Below are 20,841 nucleotides of genomic sequence, written 5' to 3' on the forward strand. Positions count from 1 at the left end.
TGTGGTTTCCAACGGCGGGGGGAGGGATTGGGAGTTTGGGGTTAGCAGATGCAAACTAGTATATATAGGATGGATAAACAACAAGGTCCTACTGTATAGCACAGGGAACTATACTCAATATCCTGTGATAAACCATAATGGAAAAGAATATTAAAAAGAACCTATATATATATATATATATATATATATATAACTGAATCACTGCTATACAGCAGAATTAACAACATTGTAAATCAAATGTACTTCAATTAAAAGAAAAAAGGCTGAGAAACGCTGGGTTACACCATTCACATCCATCTGTGGTTGCATGCTGCCTATCGTGAGGGGATGGAAGAATGGGCTTGCCAGCGCAAGGAATGTAGCTTCAGAGATTCCTTCCTGGACCTCGGGAGTGTGGTGAGGAGACTCCCAAATGAACCCAGCTCTTGATTTATGCCCCTGTTTAATCCCTTCCTTTGAGTGTGGGCTGCCTGGTGACTTGCTTCTCTCCAACAGAATCCAGCAAAGACAATGGATGCACTTTCATGATTCCGTTACATACGAGAGTGACTTCTGTCTTTCTAGCAGACTCCTTCTCTCTTGCTGGCTTGTGATGAAATAAGCGACCAGACCACAGGAGAGGTCAAGACAAGACATGGACGGACAGCTCCAGGTAACAGCCAGCAAGGACTCTCTCTCTCTGTCTCCCTAGTCATCTGCAAAGAACTGAATCCTGCCAAGAGCCACATGAGTTTGGAAGCAAACCCTTCTCCAGTCAAGCCTTACGGGTGAAACCCCAGTCCTGGCTGACACCCTGGCTGCATCCTTGTGAGACCCAGCTGAGCCGCACCTGGAGTCCTGACCCTGATGTACGGAACCTACGTGATGATAAAAGTGTGTTGTTTGAAGCCGACGATTTTCTCGTAACAGATTACACAGCAAGAGAGCACTAAGACAAGGAGTTTAAACTCCTTGGCTTGAAACCTCGAGAAAGCGAGACCCAAGATATCAACATAAATGAAAAGCAGATTCTGTGAGTTTGTTTTCACATCACTTGACAACATCTCCATGGATCTGAAGCAGACTTGAAAGTTATGTTTGCAAGTGGTTATGTTTGACTAAAGGTGTAGGGAGACCAGAGTTTACTTGCTGAGAAGTGGCAGCTGAGTCCTCCAGAATCATCCTCCACAACAGTGCTTGAGTTGTTATGTGTGTGCGCAGATCTATATACAACTGAGTGCTAGATTTCTTTAGGTAATGGTGGTTACTTAGTCAGCCAGCTAGGACAGTGTTTTATTTGGGAGACCAGCATCCCCTGATAGATGCCAGTCAGCTACCAGCCCAGGGATTGATAGATGGAGGACACACAGGCACCCATGGGTATGAAATAGTTTGTTACACACGTAGAAAACAGCAAGAGCATTTCCCAAGGAGAAGGGCTGAGGTCTGAGCCAGAGGGAAATGACAGCAAGGTGGGAGGGAAGTTCTGGGTTTCATTGTGTTAGGTGATCCAACCATGGTGAGGGTTTCTGTGTGCACAAGTGTTAGGATTTTCCTGTCTTGAATTCCCCCACCATCTTCTAGGCAAGTAGCTCCTAATCTTTTTTTATTGGCTTGTCCAGCTGTAGGACAAAAGAGAATGAGGGAAGGGTCGAGTTTGAAAGCTGTCAGTAGTCAAACATCAAAAATGGAGTCTCATATCTTTTCCTGGAAAACTCCTGCTCACCCTTCAAGACCCAGCTCATATGTTCCCTTCTCTGATGAAGCCAGGTGGAAACTGAAATCATGGGAGTCATTCTCTCCCCCACCCCCAAAATCTTCTTAAAAGTATTTACCTTGTTCTATGTTTTAATGGAGTCAGACCCTTGATTACAGTGGCCACCTAGTGACAGGATATATTAAAATAATAAGTGAAACATTATACATGGTATGACTGGTCAGGAATGGGTGAGATTATCAAGTGTTGATCTAGACTCAGTAGAGGAAGGTGGGCGTCACCCACATGCAAGGATTCATAGGATCGCTGTCGAGACAAGAAAACAAGCACAGGAACAGAAATGAGAGCAGAGTCAGGATGCAGAATCCTTGACGTGAATCTAGAAGGCGCTGTTGTCACACTGTCCGTTTTCAAGTTCTATCCTTATAGATAAGGTGACCACACGCCCTGATTCGCCTGGGGAGGTCTTGACTTACCCCTGTTTCTCCAGCACATTTACGGACCAGTGTTGCCTTTCCCTCCCCAAAATGTCCCAGTTTGGTTGAGAGGTTGAATGCGTTTCCTCTCATCTTGCACATGCCTAGAAACCACTGTAATCAACCACAGAATCGTAAGGGATTTGGAAAAAGCTGGTTTCTACCCACCTTGATGGACCTCATCATAGAAAGCAAAGCAGTTCAACGTCCGCTGTGATTAATATCAGCGGATGATTTAGGTGCCACGAGCATGAAGAACTGTTTTATTTGTTAGACTACCTGGACGCGAAATCTCGGGGGTCTTCTAACAATAACAGCTGACCGGTGTACAGAGCTCTGTGGTCCACGAAGGACTTTCACCTATTTGTCTACACTACTCCGTGGTACATAGAGCACTTTGCCGTATTTGTCTCCATCAATCCAGAAAAACTCTGTGTGTGAGGCAAAACAGGCATTGTTATCCCCAATTTAGAGGTAAGGAAATTGAGGTTCAGAAAGGTGGGCAGAAGGACAATTTACCAAATGTGAAGGATACAGAGTTGATCCTGGGGGGGTGGGTGTTCCTATCACACAGACTTCCCTGGCGCACGCTTCTCAGATACACCTGCACTTCTAACGCGTGTCTCTGACCTGTCTTGACAGGAGAAAGATGGACATTACACACTGGATGCAGGACATGCGTGCCACACTTTGGTTGAGAAATAGCATTTTCATCATTTAGAGGATCCCTGTGAGGATTCATTACAGAAGGTTCTAATAACACAGAACATTTGCAAATGTAACTTCCCTCTTCCCAGAGATACTCAAGGAAGAAGAAGAAGAAATGCTTTTGTATTTGTTTGACTGTCCTCATTCCGTTGCCCTAAATAGTTGCTCTGCGATGCCCCTATTATTTCCTGAACCTCCACGAGCACAGCAAGGTCTGATGATGGGCCTACGGTGCTTTGAACTTGCTTTTCGAATCTCAAAGCTCAGCCATTAGAAAGGTGGCCACCACCGAGCTATCAAAGAAGACTGCCCCCGCCAGGAGCAGATCAGACATTCCTCTTACCCCAGTTGTGTGGCTTTGCATGGAAAGGGTAAGGTGAAGGGAGATAAAAGGAGTAGACCCTTCAGGGGTTACTTGTAACTTGTGGACTTATTTGGTTTACAGGAGATCTCCAAAATGTTCTCTCTCTTGGTTGCACTTCAAAAAGGACATGGCCTGTTTCCCACTGCATGCTGGACCCCCTGGGTCCAACAAAGTCATCTCAGATTTTGCCAGCCAAATCGTCTTTCTATCCACTTTATTTCTCTGTCATTACTGTGCCACCCAGATCCTGGAGAGGCCCGTGAGCGCTGAAATAGGGAGAGACGCACAGATTTTGGGTAGCTACAAATGACTCAGAGCCACTGTGTTGTTGACTCAGAGGGTCATTTACTCTGACCTCTTCTGACATGGACTGTGTATAACATACTTTTTGCACAAATATACTCCCAGTTGTCCCAGGGACGCAAACTCCCAGGAAAACCCAGGAGGCAACAGAAAGGAGAGGAGCTTAGTACATTTATTGGAAGCTAATTGCTTGATTCACTCAAGGGCTGCCCAGCTGCGGAAGTCAGTGGGGCACTGTTGATAGCATTTGCTGAATTTTCATCTTGACTTAGGGAAACCCCAGGATGCCCCTGGGAATTTGGCCTCTGTAAAGACTGTACCATATGGTCCATTTGCATAGACATAAGTTTGAGTTTTGAGCCCTTGGGCAAAACTTTCCTAAATTCCTTTCTTGCTCTTCTTTCCGTTTCCAGCAAACAGAGGTACAGGGGAAAGCCGCTCCCCTTTTCTCCCAGGCCCCTCATGGCAGGATCTGCGCAGTATGGTCAAGACCTTTCTCTCTGATGATCTGTTCCCACCAGAAACAGGAAGGAAAGACACATAGTCAAGGGGCTTCGCTCATACAGTGGAGGACATTTTTTTTTAATCTGTAAAGTAAATGAACAACTTCCTTTAGTGCCTTTGGCCCTAGAAGATCAGCCACCTGTTCTAGAAGGTCACAGGCATAAACGTGAGTCAGTGAGCTTCAGGCCGAACCGTGAGCAGATGTGGGCTTTGGCGTGAAAGCGACACGGCCTCAGACGGCCGACTGGAACATCTGGCCCCCAACTGGCCCCTTGCCTCTTCTGTCAAAGCAGAGTAATGAATGAAAATGCCGCTGCCCATTACAGATGGAAGAGTCCCTCTAGCTCTCTATTAGTGAGCAGTCAAGGCATTTTTGTTATCTCCGTTGACCCCCAAACCCCCAAGAAACAGAGGCTTCCCAGTAGTCACCAAGACAACCCAGAGAAGACAGGTGTCTTGAGCTTGTAGGCTGAAAGCAGCTGTTTTTTTTTTTTTGCGGTACACGGGCCTCTCACTGTTGTGGCCTCTCCCATTGCGGAGCACAGGCTCCGGACGCGCAGGCTCAGTGGCCATGGCTCACGGGCCCAGCCGCTCCGCGGCCTGTGGGATCTTCCCGGACCGGGGCACGAACCCGCGTCCCCTGCATCGGCAGGCGGACTCTCAACCACCGTGCCACCAGGGAAGCCCTGAAAGCAGGTGTTTTGAACCAAGAGGTGAAGTGCGAGAGAAGGCCATGGAGGGTACGGAAGCCACCAAGTCAACTGGCAGTGGGAGAGAAGGCAAGCATCCTATACGGCCCAGGATGCGCCCACACTCCATGGCATCTTCTACAGGGCAGGGCGTCTTGACGCCTGCTGGGTTCTAATTTGAGGATGTCACCCCCCCAAGACAAGCCACTGATATCATTAAAACACAATAGCTATCCTAGGGTTGATTTCTCTCTTGAAACCAAAAACATCTATGTAGTAATCTCCCCGTGTGTTAGACACTACAGAAATCACAGCCAGCAGGACAGGTGTGGTTCCAACCAGCGGGGAATGAAAACGCAAACGGGTTGTATACAAAATAAGGAGCCTCACCAAAGGAAAACTAGGGGATTGTAGGGGGACATATAGAAAGGGAATCTTACCGAGACCACAGAAATGGGAATGGCTTTCAGGAGAAACGGGCGTTCGTAGGCCTTGCGCCAGCCCCGCACACATGTGACCCTTTTAACCCAATTTCAGGCAGTTCAGTGCGTTGAACTAACGTGTACACGAAACCTTAGGCCTGGAAGTGATTTTGTCCACCAGGCACAGCTACCAGGAAGACAGCCCTGAAGTCCTGTTTGGTTTTGCTTTGGGGTGGAGTGGGCAGCAGAAGGTAGGAGAAGGACACAGGCACATTTAAGGCAGTGGGGCAGGGAATCGCAGAGCATGACAGAGAGCCCTGGGGGACTCAAGGAAGGGCCGGGGGCAGCACCGCTGACCACAGACTGAACCTTCCTATTCTGCCCGGGCCGGGGGCTTGGCTTCTGAGTGTCTGCAAGCTTGCCTTCTGCAAAAATCCCAGCTGGGAACTTGCACAAGCCCTCCTCCTGGCTTATCCTCTCCGCGGAGTCAGAGCTTCTAGGTTCTAACACAGTAAACAGAATCTTATTAAGACATCTGTCTAATGTCAACAGCTTATCTTCACGGGAACACTACTGCAAATCCACCCAGCGACAAAACGAGTGTGTACAAAGAGCGAGCGGACGGCCCCTTGGAAAGACATTCCAAAAAATATGGGTCACGGAGAATGGCAGCGAGGGACTGGAAATGATTTTCGATCTAGACCTGGAAATAGTGAGATGACCACTGGAGGCTGGTGGATGGGTCGTAGTCTATCAGAGACCTCCGTGTTTATCATGGAAAGAGGGCACCCTGGGGTGGTTCTTAAGCAGTGGCATCTACACATTTTCTGCATTGTCTTTGTCATTTTTGTGGCCTGGGAGCCTCATTTTCTAGAGCAAGGTTCCTCCCCTCTACTGCAACTCCCTGAGTGCCACACCTGATTTTTTTTTCCTTCTTCTTCTTCTTTTTCTTACTTCTGAAATGCTCTGTTTGGGCAACTTCCTTGCTTTATCCCTGCAATGCCAGTCCCAAGCAATAGCCACCTACGCCTCTCACAAATCCCTTGATAGAATCGCAGATCACGCTCAGCCTGGAGGTGCTGTTAGCACAGCTCTTGTCTGCTCCCTTTCCTGTTTTCCCAGTGGTGTATAGAGAAGTGTTTGCTGCTGGCAATGAGGACGCTGCCTTGTTATGTTGGGTAGATGACTCAGGCAGTTACATGAGGTGACACACCACCACTGCTGTGGGCAGCCCACCTGTTTGGAGTGAAAGGGGAAAGGTGTGATGAATCTCTCGAAGCAAACCTGCCCTGGAGGATGGGGAAGACCCATCGCCTCCGAGTTACTGGCTGCAGGAGCGTGTTGAGAAAATGGTGTTCTCTCTCTCTCTCTCTCTATCCCCACATGCATTTAGAGTGAAGCATCTCTGAGGGTCCATGGTCACCTGTAGGATGGTCCAGATCGATGACGAGGCCAAGCTGTACCTCCCAGTGGTGCACAGCTACGGGCACTCACAAGGGGCTGTAACTGAGTGTAAGCCCAGCTTGGACTCTCCCTTCCAAATCCTCTCTTCTTCCATGGCCTCTGGATTCCAGGGGAGGACAGAGGCGAACACAGACGGATGATCGTAGGACCAGATCTACCGCTTTGGCTTCTCCCTAAAAGGAGGTGGGGATTTGCATGTGCAAGACTGAAAGAGGAAATGCTCTTCCAAGAGACATGAATCTAAAGATGGGAGAAACATTACGGGCTGGTGTCTTCCCCTTGCAATTTAAGGACAATCATAGGAAGTCTATGGCTTTAAAACATTCTCCCCTTGTTATCTGTTTCCTTGCACCTCCCTGTCGTACGTAACAGCCTACACATTATTGATAAGAACTAATGCCACAGTACCTATAGCAACAACTCAATAAATTCGGTTCATTGTTACCTGACAGGTGGTAGGTAAGCTGCTTACACAGCTGGGCAGCGCTACACACAACTGTAATTCTTGGCATGTACCGGCTCAGGCTTGGCAGTGGAGGGTAGGGGATTAGGGTTAGAAGTGTCCTTTCATAGTCTACCTGCTTCTGTTGATCACATGGAAGGACAACATTCTTCCCAGGGCTCGTAGGGACCCGGAGCTTCAGGTGAGGGTCAGCAGCGGGGAAGGTAGTCAGTGATGCACATAAGAGCGAGAGGCTGCAGGACCAGCCCTGTATTTAGGGGGCAGTGGTGGCGGAGAAGCCAAGACAGCGGTAGGCCTAGAGGACACCCCTGTCTTTCCCTAACTGTTGGAGAAAGGTAAGCCCCTCGAATGATGAGGACGATGTTTTCATTCGCGTGTATCAATTAATTTCCATCACGGTCTTATAGGTGCAAGTACGGTAACCCTTATTTTAAAGACAAGGAAACTGAGCCCCCAAAGGATATGTGACTTTCTCCAGGATATGCAGTCACCTGTGTTTTTATATGTAACTTAAGTCAGAAGAGGGGTGTTATTTCCTACGGATGATTGAGTTTTGCCGGTTTAAAATGCTGACCCATATTCTTTCTTATCGGATGATTCTTAGCACTTGTATTTAACAAAAGCTTAACTGAGAAACCAGTGTCCAGAGCTTGTACGAAATACAATCATTCAGCGGCCGGCAAATTGCCAATTTCTCTAGCATCCATCGCAATGTAGTTTAAGAAAAACCTTCATCGCCCAAACCTTTGCTGGCTACTTCTAATGAAATGGCTCTTTCAGAGGTAATCTCTCACTATCGTTTACAATACTGCTTCTAATACCTTCCCCCCACCGGAGTGGAAACTATAAATGCTCGCTATTGATCTTCTTGTTGAAAAACGGCATCGTAACAGGTCGCTTTAGAAGCTTGAATCCATCAGAGAAAAGCACGGACAGAATTTAAATTATAGAAAACTGAAGGTAGCTGATTGGATTTTTAGTCTATTAAAAAAATAATAAACTTATTCATACGGACAGTTTTTCAAAGTCTTTCATCCTGTGTGGTCTCGAATCCACGGTGAAATGTGGGGTTAATTCTAAGGTCTGTTGGGGAAGGAATAAAGAGAATGGGGCACGTGGAGGGGGGAGTCTCATGAAAACCATTTCAATAAGAAATAATCTGATAAGTGAGAAGCGTAAACGTCTGGAAGGTGGCCTCACAGAGTCCTGAGTGAGTCCATTTAGTGATAAATCAGGACTCTCCAGAAGGAGGTAACTGCATTAGTCACTCTGCAAATAGACATAAAAGACTAGCCTTTCTTGGGTTTTTTGTTTGTTTGTTGTTTCTTTAGCATTCATACCAAGAAGACAGTTAATGAGTTTCACTGACCCTATTCGTTAAGAGTAAAAAAAAAAAAAACAAAAGTAGCAAATTACAAAGAAACATCTCCATTATGGAAATCAGCCTAGGGAGAACAGAGTGTGTACACACTGCCTCAGTCTCATGCACACGTTCGTTGGAAATCACTCCGCACACCAAGTGTCACACGTTTTTATGGGGACAGGAATGAGCTGAAAATCAGGCAACATGGAAAACCGTACATTGTACCCTTTTAATGCTGGCTAAAGCTAAAAGGGAAGAGAAAACTCCAGTGGGCAAAAAAAAAAAAAAAAAAAAGAGGAAGAGATGGAAAAAAATTGAAGATTATAAATCTCATAAAGATTTTGGTTTACCTTTGTCTTGTGATGAAAATGAGTTTCATTCAAATCCAATCCTTCAGTCCAGGATGTGGGTGTCTTAGATCAAGTGGCATCAAAAAGTCAATAAACTTTTCGTTGATGTATGACGTACCGAACAAAAGTGCACAAATCATACCTGTATGGGAAAATGAATGATGGCACGGTGAACACAGACATGTCACCACCATCCAGGTCAAAAAGTCAAGCATTACCTGCATCTGAGAAGCATCTCCCAGTGACCTCCCAGTAATTACCACTCCCCATGCCAAAAAATAACTGTTTCCTAAATTCTAATACCATAGATTCAATTTGCCTGTTTTTAAACTCTATATAAATGGAATCCTACGGTATTTATTACTCTGTCTAGCTTCTTTCATGTAACATTACAAGCTGTATCTATGTTGTTGCATGGGGCGGTTCATTCAGTTTTTAGTTCTATGCAATATTCTTTTGTATGAATACACCTCAGCTTATTCATTCATCCTACTCTTGATAAACATTTAGGTTCTTTCCTTTTCTTGGCTTTAATGAATAGTGATGCTGTGAAGATCCTTGGACAAAACTTTTGGTGCAGGTATGTAGACATGTATGTCAAGAATGGAACCAGGTATCTCTATGGTCAGTTTTCATAGATACTGCCAAACAATTTTCCGAAGGGTTGCACTAATTTATACGTCCTCCCACCAGCATCGTGAGTGAGTTCCAGTTGCTCAATATCTTTGCCAACACTTCCTGATATCAGTCTGTCTATGGTAGCCGTTTTGGTGGTTGGGCAGAGGTCTCTCATTCTGGTTTTAATGTAAATTTTCCTGACGTTCAATGAGGCGGAGTATCATTTTCATGGGTGCATCAGGCATTTGGATGCCCAAAGTATGAGGTGCTAGTTCAAACCTTTTGCTCACTTTTGAACTGGGCTGTTAGTTGGTTATTTTTTGTTTTTGTTTAACTTATTAATTTGTAGGAACACTTTCTATCTTGAGGATAGGACAATTTTGCTAGTTTAAAATGCTGTTGGGACTTCGCTGGTGGTCCAGTGGTTAAGACTTTGCCTTCCAACATAGTAGATGCGTATTCAATCCCTGGTTGGGGAGCTAAGACCCCACAGGCCTGGCGGCCAAAAAACCAAAACATAAAACAGAAGCAATACTGTAACAAATTCAATAAAGACTTTAAAATTGGTCCATGTCAAAAAAAAAAAAAAACTTTAAAAAAGTAACTAACGAACTAAATAAAATGCTGTAAATATCATGTCATAAACCTGGCTTTTCTTTTTACTCTTTTAATGGTGTCTTTTGCAATCAGAACACCTTGCCAGTTTATCGGTCTCTTCCTTTATCAGGAGAGTTTTGTGCCCCGTTAAGATAGCTTTGACAATTGTGGCGTGTCTGATGGCAGTCTGATTATTTGATCTCTTTGTTTGTTTCTCTTTGTGGTCAGCAGGATGGACTGTCTGAGAGAACTAGGCAGATGTTGCTGGAAGTGTAACTTCAATCAAACAGTATTTTGATTAAACTACAATGGTCCTCAATGCGTTATTTTTTTAATCAAATGAATCTTGCTTTCCCTTTGCCTTTCAACTAACCAAACTGAATTCCTTTCTCTTAAGGCTCTGTCCTGTAATGAAATTAAAATATATTTTACAAATAATTTACTCACTGATAATTTAGTACAATGGAGTTATGAAATGCATGTCATTTTTCATTGTATTAGGAATATGAAGTCAATGAAACAAAAATTTACTATGTTAAGGTAGAAAATAAGGTATCAAAAGGAGAAGCTGGAGAAAATGAAGGACAATTTTAGCTGACTTCAGTAATGGGCAAATTGCAAAATCCTGCAACAGATTGCCTGGGGGAAAGGATGAAATTACTCATTCTATAGCAGCCTGGATAATATGAGTAAGAGCTATTAGAAGAGTGAACACAGCAACAATCCAATAACTACTGGTCATTGTTAACACTGGCAGGTGAGTTCTTGCCTTCTGCCTCCTAGTGATTGCTGGGAAACTTTGCCTCTACAGGTGGACCAGTCCCTGATGAAGAGTCTGACACCAGCGTGCATTGTTCACACAAATAAAATCAGACAGGCGTTTTGAAGAATGATGCTATTAACTTTAAAACACTTGGATTTGGAGAATATTTCTTCTTCCTAGGTTTATATCACTCATATGGAAAATCAATCATGATTCTACATATATTCTATAGATTTAATTTGGGCATCTCTTATACCCCTTTTTTTCATAGAGTGATTATTTTCATAGGTTTTTAAAATTGAAATACAATATGGCTCTTTAATGAAGGAAAGATGAAGAGAAGTATTATATTCTTTATGTAATCAAAATGTTTTAAACCAGGCCAAAGAAAACATAAATTATTCAAGGTTATGACTACCTTTCGACAGCAGCCCTGGGTTCCATCCATGAAAGCATTAAATCTTCCAAAATGTGTGTGTGTGTGTGTGTGTGTGTTTTAATTGTACTGCAAAAAATCTTAGCTTTTTGAAATAGTTTTCAGGTCAGATAAAAACTGACCAGTCCTCGCTCTGGCAAATAATAAAATCTGTAGCAAGACTAAAGAAATGATTTGTGGTGGAAGACAAAATAAATGTAGACATTGGATAAGAGGTATTTCTTCCTTCATCTATACTCAAACCTACCATTTATGTGCGAGTTTAATGAGGTTGGTGAGTGTTATGTTCATAGATGTGCTAAACCATATAGGAGTGATACATGCCTCCCATTTAAGGCTTCATTTGCACCTGGAAACTTTACTCTTCAGGACTAAAATGAACTTTATTCTCAACCTCACCGATGTTATTATTTTTTTTTTTTAAAAAAAAGGAGGCAGGGGATACTGGCAGAGTAGGAATAGCAGAGGTGACAGAGATGAATTCTAGCGTCAGAGTGGGCTTTAAATAAACAGAAAAGAGAGATGTGAGAGAGAAATGCAGGAGTGTATCTTCTCTATGGCACCCTACTCTGGAGAAATTCCTTTGGTGTCGATATGTTTAGCTTTCAAAGAATCACATACACCTAAATGTCAAGGGGTTTGTGTGTATCTACCCAATTCAAAATCTCTTTCAAGGTTGCTGGCAGACAGAGGCAATTTTCCAGGCGATCAGCTGGAATTTCCCACTTTTATCTGAAGGAGAGGATAAAAATTCTTGGAATCTGGGATGTCCTGATCCAGTGGGTGCTCAAGTCTTCTCTCTGCAAACTCTGGTTTTCCAGTTTCTTTCTTTTCACTTAGGGAATTTCTAAGCCAATGGATTGGAAATAAATAGAGAAAGAAGCATATGCTTCTTTCAGGAAGTAAAGCCATTGGGAAGAAGTGAATAAAAATCCTTGCACTTGGAGAAAGGGTCATGGCAGTGAGGCAAAGCCCAGTCTATGGGAGGGAACTGGCCCCTGTGGGCGGGAGGGAGCTGGATCCCTGCAGAGCTGGCTGCTGCCGCTCATGAGACAGGGCATACGTGATCACCATGGAGACACATCACCCTGGGCATCAGGCAGGGGCAGCCAATAATATGGCTTTATATGAGTTGGGTTGCTTAATTAGGAAAAGCTATCCAATACCTTCATCTTCAACCAACCAAGTAGTGTCCTTTGGAGAAACAGTGTTTAATCCTAGTTATAAAATAAGAAGATATTAAGCATGGCAATGGAAGACCAGGTTAATAAAACAGTGGATCTTGCAACAGAGAAGCAACAATGAAAACCAGACATACTGCTCACTCAATAAATAGTGATTAAATACCTACTTGAAACAGGTGTCTTGTTTGATAGACATATTGATAAGCGCTTTCACTTACATCCTGGGTCTCTAAAACCTAATTGTACTTGAGTCCTGTTTATAAGAGTTTTAAAGAAAATTAATGTTGGGAGCTGAAAAGTGAATATGGCATTTTTCTCCATGCCCCAATACTTTTCTCTTTTTTAAAAAATTTATTCATTTTATTTAGTTATTTTTGGCTGCATAGGGTCTTCGTCGTTGCACGCGGGCTTTCTCTAGTTGCGGCGAGCGGGGGCTACTCTTTGTTGTGCTGCGCGGGCTTCTCATTGCGGTGGCTTCTCTTGTTGCGAGCACGGGCTCTAGACACACGGGCTTCAGTAGTTGTGGCAGGCGGGCTCTGTAGTTGTGGCGCATGGGCTCAGTTGCTCCGTGGTGTATGGGATCTTCCCGGACCAGGGCTCGAACCCGTGTTCCCCGCATTGGCAGGCGGATTCTTAACCACTGTGCCACCAGGGAAGTCCCCCCCGCAATACTTTTCTAAATAAACAACACCATGCGCATATGTTTTTCAGGCCCTGACACAGTTCCTGGTATCTTACTCTGTCCTGGAAATCTCTTCAGAGTGAAAACAATCTTTTAAAACTCAAAGGATAATTCTGTTTCTAAAACACCTACTTTGTGCCAGGAAATTGGTTATGCACTTCATCTCGCTTATTGATTATAGTTTCAGCATGATCCTGCATGGTGTGGACTGTTTATTGTGCTTTACAGAAGAGGGATCCAAAGAGGAGATGATTTAAGGTTTCTAAGCTTCCAGGGAAGGACCTGAGAATCTGAAGTCCGTGGATCTTATTCCAAAAGCTCTTTCTTACTTATCTACCTGAAACAGATTCACAAACGGGTGCTCAGTGAATGCACAGAGTAACTGCCGCAGGAGTTTCTTCCCTCCCCTTTGTTGACACAAACATAGGATTACGTTTCACGACCGTCACTAAACATCACAGCTCTCAAATGTGAACAGGCACCAGCATCAGCTGCGGCCGGGTCCACGAGGTTTCTCTCTGAACAGCCACAGAATAAGTATTTCAGATCCTGCGGTCCATACAGTGTCTCTTGTAACTGTTCAGCTGTTGTAATGTTAAAGCAGCCATACATCGTAAGACGTGACAGGGCGTGACTGTGTCCCCCTAAAAGCATACTCATGGACACAGAATTTCATACGGTTTCCATGCGCTGCAAAATATGATTCTTACATGTGACATTAACATTTGAGATAAACATAAGGTTATTTTTTTCTTACCATTTTTTTTTTAAATAAAGAGATGGCTGATATAAATATAAGCCTTAGGAGTATCAAGGAGATCATAAAGACTTCTGGGAGGGAGCAGAGAACTTAGAATTTTCTCTTATGGAAAACTGTCTTTCATAGTACAATTTATAGTTTTTCCGTTACCAGTTTTGTTGTTCTTTCTTGGCATAATTCAGTACTTCAATGTAATTTTGTTATAATTACCAAAAAAAATATGATTCTTCTTTTGATTTTGTTTGTTTCCCCAACCATTTAAAAACAGAAAGGCCAGTCTTAGTTTATGGCTGGAAAAAGGCAGATGGTGCTTCAGATCTGGACTTCTGGGCTTCGTTTGCAGACCCTGACCTAGAGGGGTTATTAAAACTAAGATGCTGGGCTCCACCCCAGAGTTTCCCGTTCCTTAGGACAGGAGCTGTCCTGAGAACTGCATTTCTAACAAGCTCTGTGGTGGGTTCCACCCTCAACCGAATGGTGCAGGAAGATTAAGAAATCAAAAGTGAGTCACTTGTAGGTCAACTCTTGTTCAAAGCAGTGATGTTTCTGGATAATTTTCCCATGTGCCTGTGTCCCACACCTGTTTTCTTTAATCAAATCAGCTGCTTACATTTGAAAAGTGGGATATTTACAGAAAAACACAAGCTTCTGACTACTCTTGAAAAATGCAGAAAACATTGTAGTGTTTTCTACATCGAGGGCAGTGTTGACCCTCGATTTCTACATGGCAAACCTTGCAGTCAAGATGGCCCCATGAAACAATGCTTACAGCTCTCCATGGTCTTTACGTAGTCTGTCACTCACGTCGTTACCTTTTCTGGCCCTGGGACCATTTGCCTTCACAATCCCTAAACTCCATGCATGGAGAAAGATTACTGTACCTTACATCAGAGGACTTAAATTTAAATTACACCTGCTGGGACGAAGGGAGAGAGTGGCATGGACATATATACACTACCAAATGTAAAACAGATAGCTAGTGGGAAGCAGCCGCATAGCACGGGGAGATCAGTTCGGTGCTCTGTGATGACCTAGAGGGGTGGGATAGGGAGGGTGGGAGGGAGACGCAAGAGGGAGGAGATATGGGGCTATATGTATACATGCAGCTGATTCAGTTTGTTATACAGCAGGAACTAACACACCATTGTAAAGCAATTATACTCCAATAAAGGTGTTAATAAATAAATAACACCTAATTTGTGTTGCGCACCTAGCCATACATTTCCTCTCTCTATATAGTATATCACACACACAGACCCATGTATGTATACATACACACACATATATATGTATATGCATATATATGGTTAATACATATATAATACTACATATAAAATTATGTACAGGTAATTTCACTAATATATACACCGACCAGGGAGGTGGGCATGGCTACCTCCATTTTCTAGGTACACACAGGGAATCACAAAGGTCATACAGATTGCTTAAGGGTACCCAGAAGGACAACTGAGTACCAAATCTGCCTGCCCCTAAACGGTATGGCCTCTTCTATATATACTAACCCTCCCTCTCCAAGCGCAGAGCAAAAGAAATATTTCCTGCGGCATCTGCTCCCTACAAACATGAGGTGTGCCTGCCACCTGTTAATCGTGGTGAAGAAAAAACAGAGCAGCGGATTATTTACCAGAAATAAATATCAAATTAAAAAATTTTTGTATCATTATAGGCTCACGGTTTTTTAAAACATAGCAATAACTTGTCTAAAGAATGCTGTGCTTTGCAAATCTACTGTAATATATTTTATTCCCTGACACGTAATTGCCTACCAATCAGTTTTGATTCTCTGCTCTTCATCAGGCGATATTTATTTGAAATATCTCTGATTTGGTTCTCCAAAGAACAAGCTGTGTGCTGCCTAGGAGGATCAGACGGCTGTTTCGCGGGTGATCAGCCATGCTATTTTGAATCACCATGGGAGACAGGTTCAAAGGTTAGACGTCAAAATCTTTTCAGAGATTCGTTAGTTTCCGCATAGCTAGCAAAAAAGAAGCGGCAGAAATCAGGCATTTAAAAGAGAGCTATAAACGTAGAGAAAAATGACCATGATTAGCGATTGTTTTCATCCACGGGGATGCCGTAAAACTGTACCTAACATACGCTGCTTTATAATACATGTATAGCGTACAAACCAGTATGTTAGGTGTACTTTGTGTACGTGTGCACGTACTTTGTATACACACATACAAATTCACATATAACATACGCATATATGTATATATACATATATATATGACAAAGAGTATATTTTAGATGCACTTATTTATAACATGTGGATTAAAAGAGTTGCGATATAGATATTAATGCATATGTAATATACACTACCTATAACATATATAATATATATCACAATTGTTTTAATCTATATAAGTTATGAAAGTGCATCAAAACTATCCTCTTTGTAATACATATAAAACAGAGTATATGTATTATAAATGTTATGTATTTTTCATAAGTATAACACAGTATAACATATATTCTTATATTCTTATTCATATACAATAGTTAAATGGTTTTATATATGTTTATACATATTACAAAGAGGATATTTTAATATTTAATAACATATAGATTAAATAATTACAATACGTACCATGTTATATATATAGTATAAATTATATATGCATTGATATATATATTGCAATTGGTTTAATTCTCATGTTATCAAAATGCATCAGCATGTACTCTCTGTAATATATATATGTAACAGAGCATAACTGTTATGTAGGAACACACACACACACACACACAGAGTTCACCTAACATATACTGTTTTGTAATCTGCATATATTACAAAGCAGCATATGTTAGGTGCACTTGGCTGAGCTCTGTAAGCACGTAGTAGATGAACAGTCACGTCACCCCCAGAAGGTGCTCCTCCAAGTTACCAACTTGCAGTGTGCGGCAAACACACGAAAACTTGCACCAAAGTGTCTTCACCCCCCACTTCCGTCACTTTGATTTGAAATAAAAGGAGAAATCCTTTTATGTAAATATCTGGAATCTTTAAAGTGAAGAGATCATCAGCTGGAAGAAAAGCAAAGATGTGAATTGAAACGTAGTAACTTTCCCAGCAGGATCCATGCGTCTATTTACCATGAACATTTTAATTTGTACAACACTTCTGCTGCCTTTGCGGAGAGAGCTTACTTAGCCCCCATAGTTGGAGCTCAATTTCTTTCTGGACTTGACAGATCAAAAGGCGTGGTATTTTTTCCCAGGAATCCTGGCATCTTGTACTGTTCACGCCATTCCAGCCTGTCATGTTTGTCTGTGAAAGAACAGGAAACTGCTTTGAGGAGATGCGGAAGGAGGTACATGTGACTGACAGTGTTCACACTTAGAATGAAGGGAATGGCCATATTTTAGATTCCACATGTAAGTCATATCATGTGGTATTTGTCTTTGTCTTTCTGACTTGTACATCACTTAGTATGATCATCTACTTCAGTTTAAAAAAAGGACCTCCTGTATGTATAGCACAGGGAACTCTACTCAATACTCTGTAATAACCTATATGGGAAAAGAAACTGAAAAGGAATGGATATATGTGTATGTATGTATAATGGAATCACTTTACTGTACACCTGAAACTAAGACAACACTGTAAATCAACTATACTCCAATATAAAATAAAAATTAAAAAAAAGAATAAAGGGAATGGCAGGAGACAGTGGAGGCTGGAGATACATCCTGTTTCTCTGCTGGTTCAATTAAAAACATCGTGCCAAGTGCTTCCATGATTTAATGCAGTTTGTCTTTTATCTACTATTGGAGGAGTTTGTGTTTGTCTATATATGGAAAGTATAAATTCTCTTTTTAGTTTTCAAGGTAGTAGAGGTACTTAGGTGCAGCGACAAATTACTGTGAATGGATTCTTTGCAGGTAAAGTATTATTAGAGTGATGGCCCAGAAGTGGTGAAAACAAAGATTTTGAAAATTCAAATAGGCTGACGTAGAGAAAACCATACATGATCAAATTCACAATGTCTAAGTAATGTATAATTAGGCTATATTTTCCCAGGACAAAAGCACTGAGTTTTGAAAAGGAAATCTTAAACTTTTGCTTTAAACACATAATAAATACTGAAAATAACTACGTTTTCATCTAAACCATGGTAAGCTTTTAATGACAGACATTTTTGTGCATTTCAAGCCCGAAGGCCTTCGCGGAAAGTGATTTTTTTTTCTCTTGGTGCTTTTAAACATGCTTGACAGTTTGCACTTTGCTTGCAGACCTACCCTCCAGAATTCCACCAGCTCACTCCATCTAAGTGTTGCCAGTTTGGATAAGTATTATGAGAAACTGAGCAAAAGGCTCACTTTAGCATGCAAATCATCGCCTTGGTTACTTGACCCTGAGATGCCAAGAACAAAGCCAGTTGCTCAGCTGAATTTATTACATTTAAACTTATTATACAGTCTCAGCTTTTAATTTTCTTTCACCAAGATGAGCAACTTATTCACTCTGGCAAAGTCCACAGAGCCTATATGCTTTCGAATCCCCTGGGCAGGTTTCCTGGTCTGTATTTTAAGGTATAAACAAAGTTCTCTTCATATGAATACGTAAAAGTTTTTTCACATTCATTATTTTATTTACAAGGTCACTGAGCTAACCTTGATTTTACTGCTGACGAAAGGTGAGCTGCAGAGACCAGGGCACCTGGACCTTGTCAGGCAGGTACAGCGTGTCAGGGCTGGACCCCAGGCCTATTTCTTTTGACCCCCGATCCTACACCCCACGGCTGGTTCTCCTACACCCCACGCCTCTGACACGGTCAAAGGCCACGATGTTAGCATTCCATTGTCCATTGAATGAGTTTATCCCACTCTCTCCTGACATCAAATTCTGTCTCCATTCTGGATCAGACCTCAGCTCTACTCTTCATGGACTGATTTAGTACATATTCACCCAAAAGAACAACTAGCAGAGACACAGACGTACCATGTTTAGAAAATCTCTAGTTACGTAACCGCTATGGTTTGCAGAGGTGAACGATGCACATAGATAGCTACAGACGCCCTTGCATTTCTTCAGGGTCCTTCTAAAACGACATGCCTGGCTCTGATATCCATAAGGGAATGAACAATCTGGAACAACCCCACAGAAACACTGGGGCCCCAAGCAAGGTGAGATGGGTGCATACCATTTGAAATCTGTCCCCCCAAACAGGTGGGGTGACTAGGGAAGATGAGGAAGGGTTAAACACTTGGTGGTTCCTCTGAACACCTGGGGTCCACACATTTCGGTGGGGGGTAGATATTCTCAAGTTCATCACCGTGAGCAGGAATCTGAGGAATTCATTAGGTGGACACATTACGTTCCATGCTCCTCAAACCTTCCTGTTCCTTGAGTCTCCTGGAGATTTTATCACACGGAACATTTGGATTCAGTAGGTCTTGGGCAGAGCCTGAGAGCACCTCTGATGATCTCTCTCCTCGACGCCAGTATCCTTGACCTTTGGACCATACTTTCTGTGGAAGACTGTTCTACAGGGTCCTCAACAGTGGTGTCTGGAGGGAAATGCAAATAGACTGACATCCAAAATGGGAAGATGCCCAAGGACTTTCCAATGATCCAGCATCAAGTGTTAATAACATCAGCGAATGTGTTTGTGAATTACGGCAAAATGCTTTCATAGTCAATGCTCGTTTCAAGCTCAAAATGTCTTTGTGAAATCAATAAGACAAACATTATTTCTTCCTATTATTTTCAAAAAAAAAAAAAAACAAAAACAAATGAACACCTAAAGGATAGTTAAGTAGATGGAGAAACATCATACCATAGGTTAGTGTCTCCTGTACTCTTAGCATTAATTTTGGGATTTTTCCTTAGATGGTTTTCTGTCTCCCTAAGCCTAGTCACAATTTCTCTCCATCTACAGAAGTAAGTGTGATGGACCCTGATGAAGCAGACTTACTTGTTAACTCAAAACCAAAAATAGGGGTTTAGCTAGAAATTGCCCTCAGGAAAAAAAAAATAAGTTTTTCCAGCAAAGGGCGATTATTATATTTGCTTCAGGACACCAGCAACTCATGCACACCACAAAAGCAGCATCGAAATCCCCTGTCACTGAGAGAGCAGTTATGTGCTACAGCTGTAAAGTATGAACTTGTTATTTCGCTTGTGTTACCCAGGACTTCACTGCTGGATGGACAGAGAAAGAAGTAGAAAGTTCCCCTTATTGCATAAGCATGGTCCCCTTCTGAGGACTACCTAGCACTCCTTTCTTCTGCATCAAAGAGGCATAGCTATTTTCAACTTCAGGAGGGAGGAATGGGTCAAGAAAAGGGAAGCTAAGAAGAAAAAGCCAGAATAATGAGCCCCTGTGCCCTTGTGACTTACATAATCTACCAAAGGGAGCTCAGTAGGAACCAGAGAAATGGAGTGGAGGCAAAGCTGGCGAAAGTAGGTTTCTAAGGATCAGGAGTTTTAAACACATTGGCACTCAACGGCTCTTCTTTGAGCTATGTGCTATTTCTAAACGGCATGGCTGAGCGATTCTGTGATTTCTTTGGTCCGCAGAGTGGTATAATACATATAACACGCTGTGCAGTCTTTCTCAGTATCTCTGGGTCCCTCTCTCTTTGGGAGAGGGGAGATTCTGGCCTAGGAACAAATTAAAGATGAGAAGTTGATACTGAGGCTTTAATGGCACTGAAGCCTGAGGAAGTAAATCTTTCTTAACTGAAAAAATTCAAAATAGCAGGGAAAACTGGTGTAGTGGAAACATTGTACTGGAAGTCAGGAAACGAAAGTTATTTTTCAGGTTCTTTTACTTAATCACTATTGGGTAAGGTCTTAGCTTTGCAGACACTCGTGATAGAAATAAGTCATCCATTGAGAGTCAGGGCCCAAGCATTCCCATAACCATTTTGCATATATAAGCATGTAAGTATATTGTGGGGAGCCCAAGCTTTGGAACTGATAGATGGATAGATGGACGGATAGATAGATATGATAGATAGCTAGGTAGGTAGACA

General features: G+C 42.5%; 1 protein-coding gene across 1 annotated transcript in view; it reads right to left on the reverse strand.

Annotated features, from left to right (window-relative positions):
- Positions 1-5,706: 5,706 nt before the first annotated feature.
- Positions 5,707-20,841, reverse strand: part of PUDP (pseudouridine 5'-phosphatase) — a 370,323-nt gene continuing 355,188 nt past the window's right edge. Inside the window, exon 6 of the transcript XR_004348107.1 lies at positions 5,707-8,944. The gene's annotated coding sequence lies outside the window, so the exon portion shown is untranslated. The remainder of the gene's footprint in view (positions 8,945-20,841) is intronic.

This window comes from Phocoena sinus, chromosome X, assembly GCF_008692025.1.
Source record: "Phocoena sinus isolate mPhoSin1 chromosome X, mPhoSin1.pri, whole genome shotgun sequence".
NCBI lineage: Eukaryota > Metazoa > Chordata > Mammalia > Artiodactyla > Phocoenidae > Phocoena > Phocoena sinus.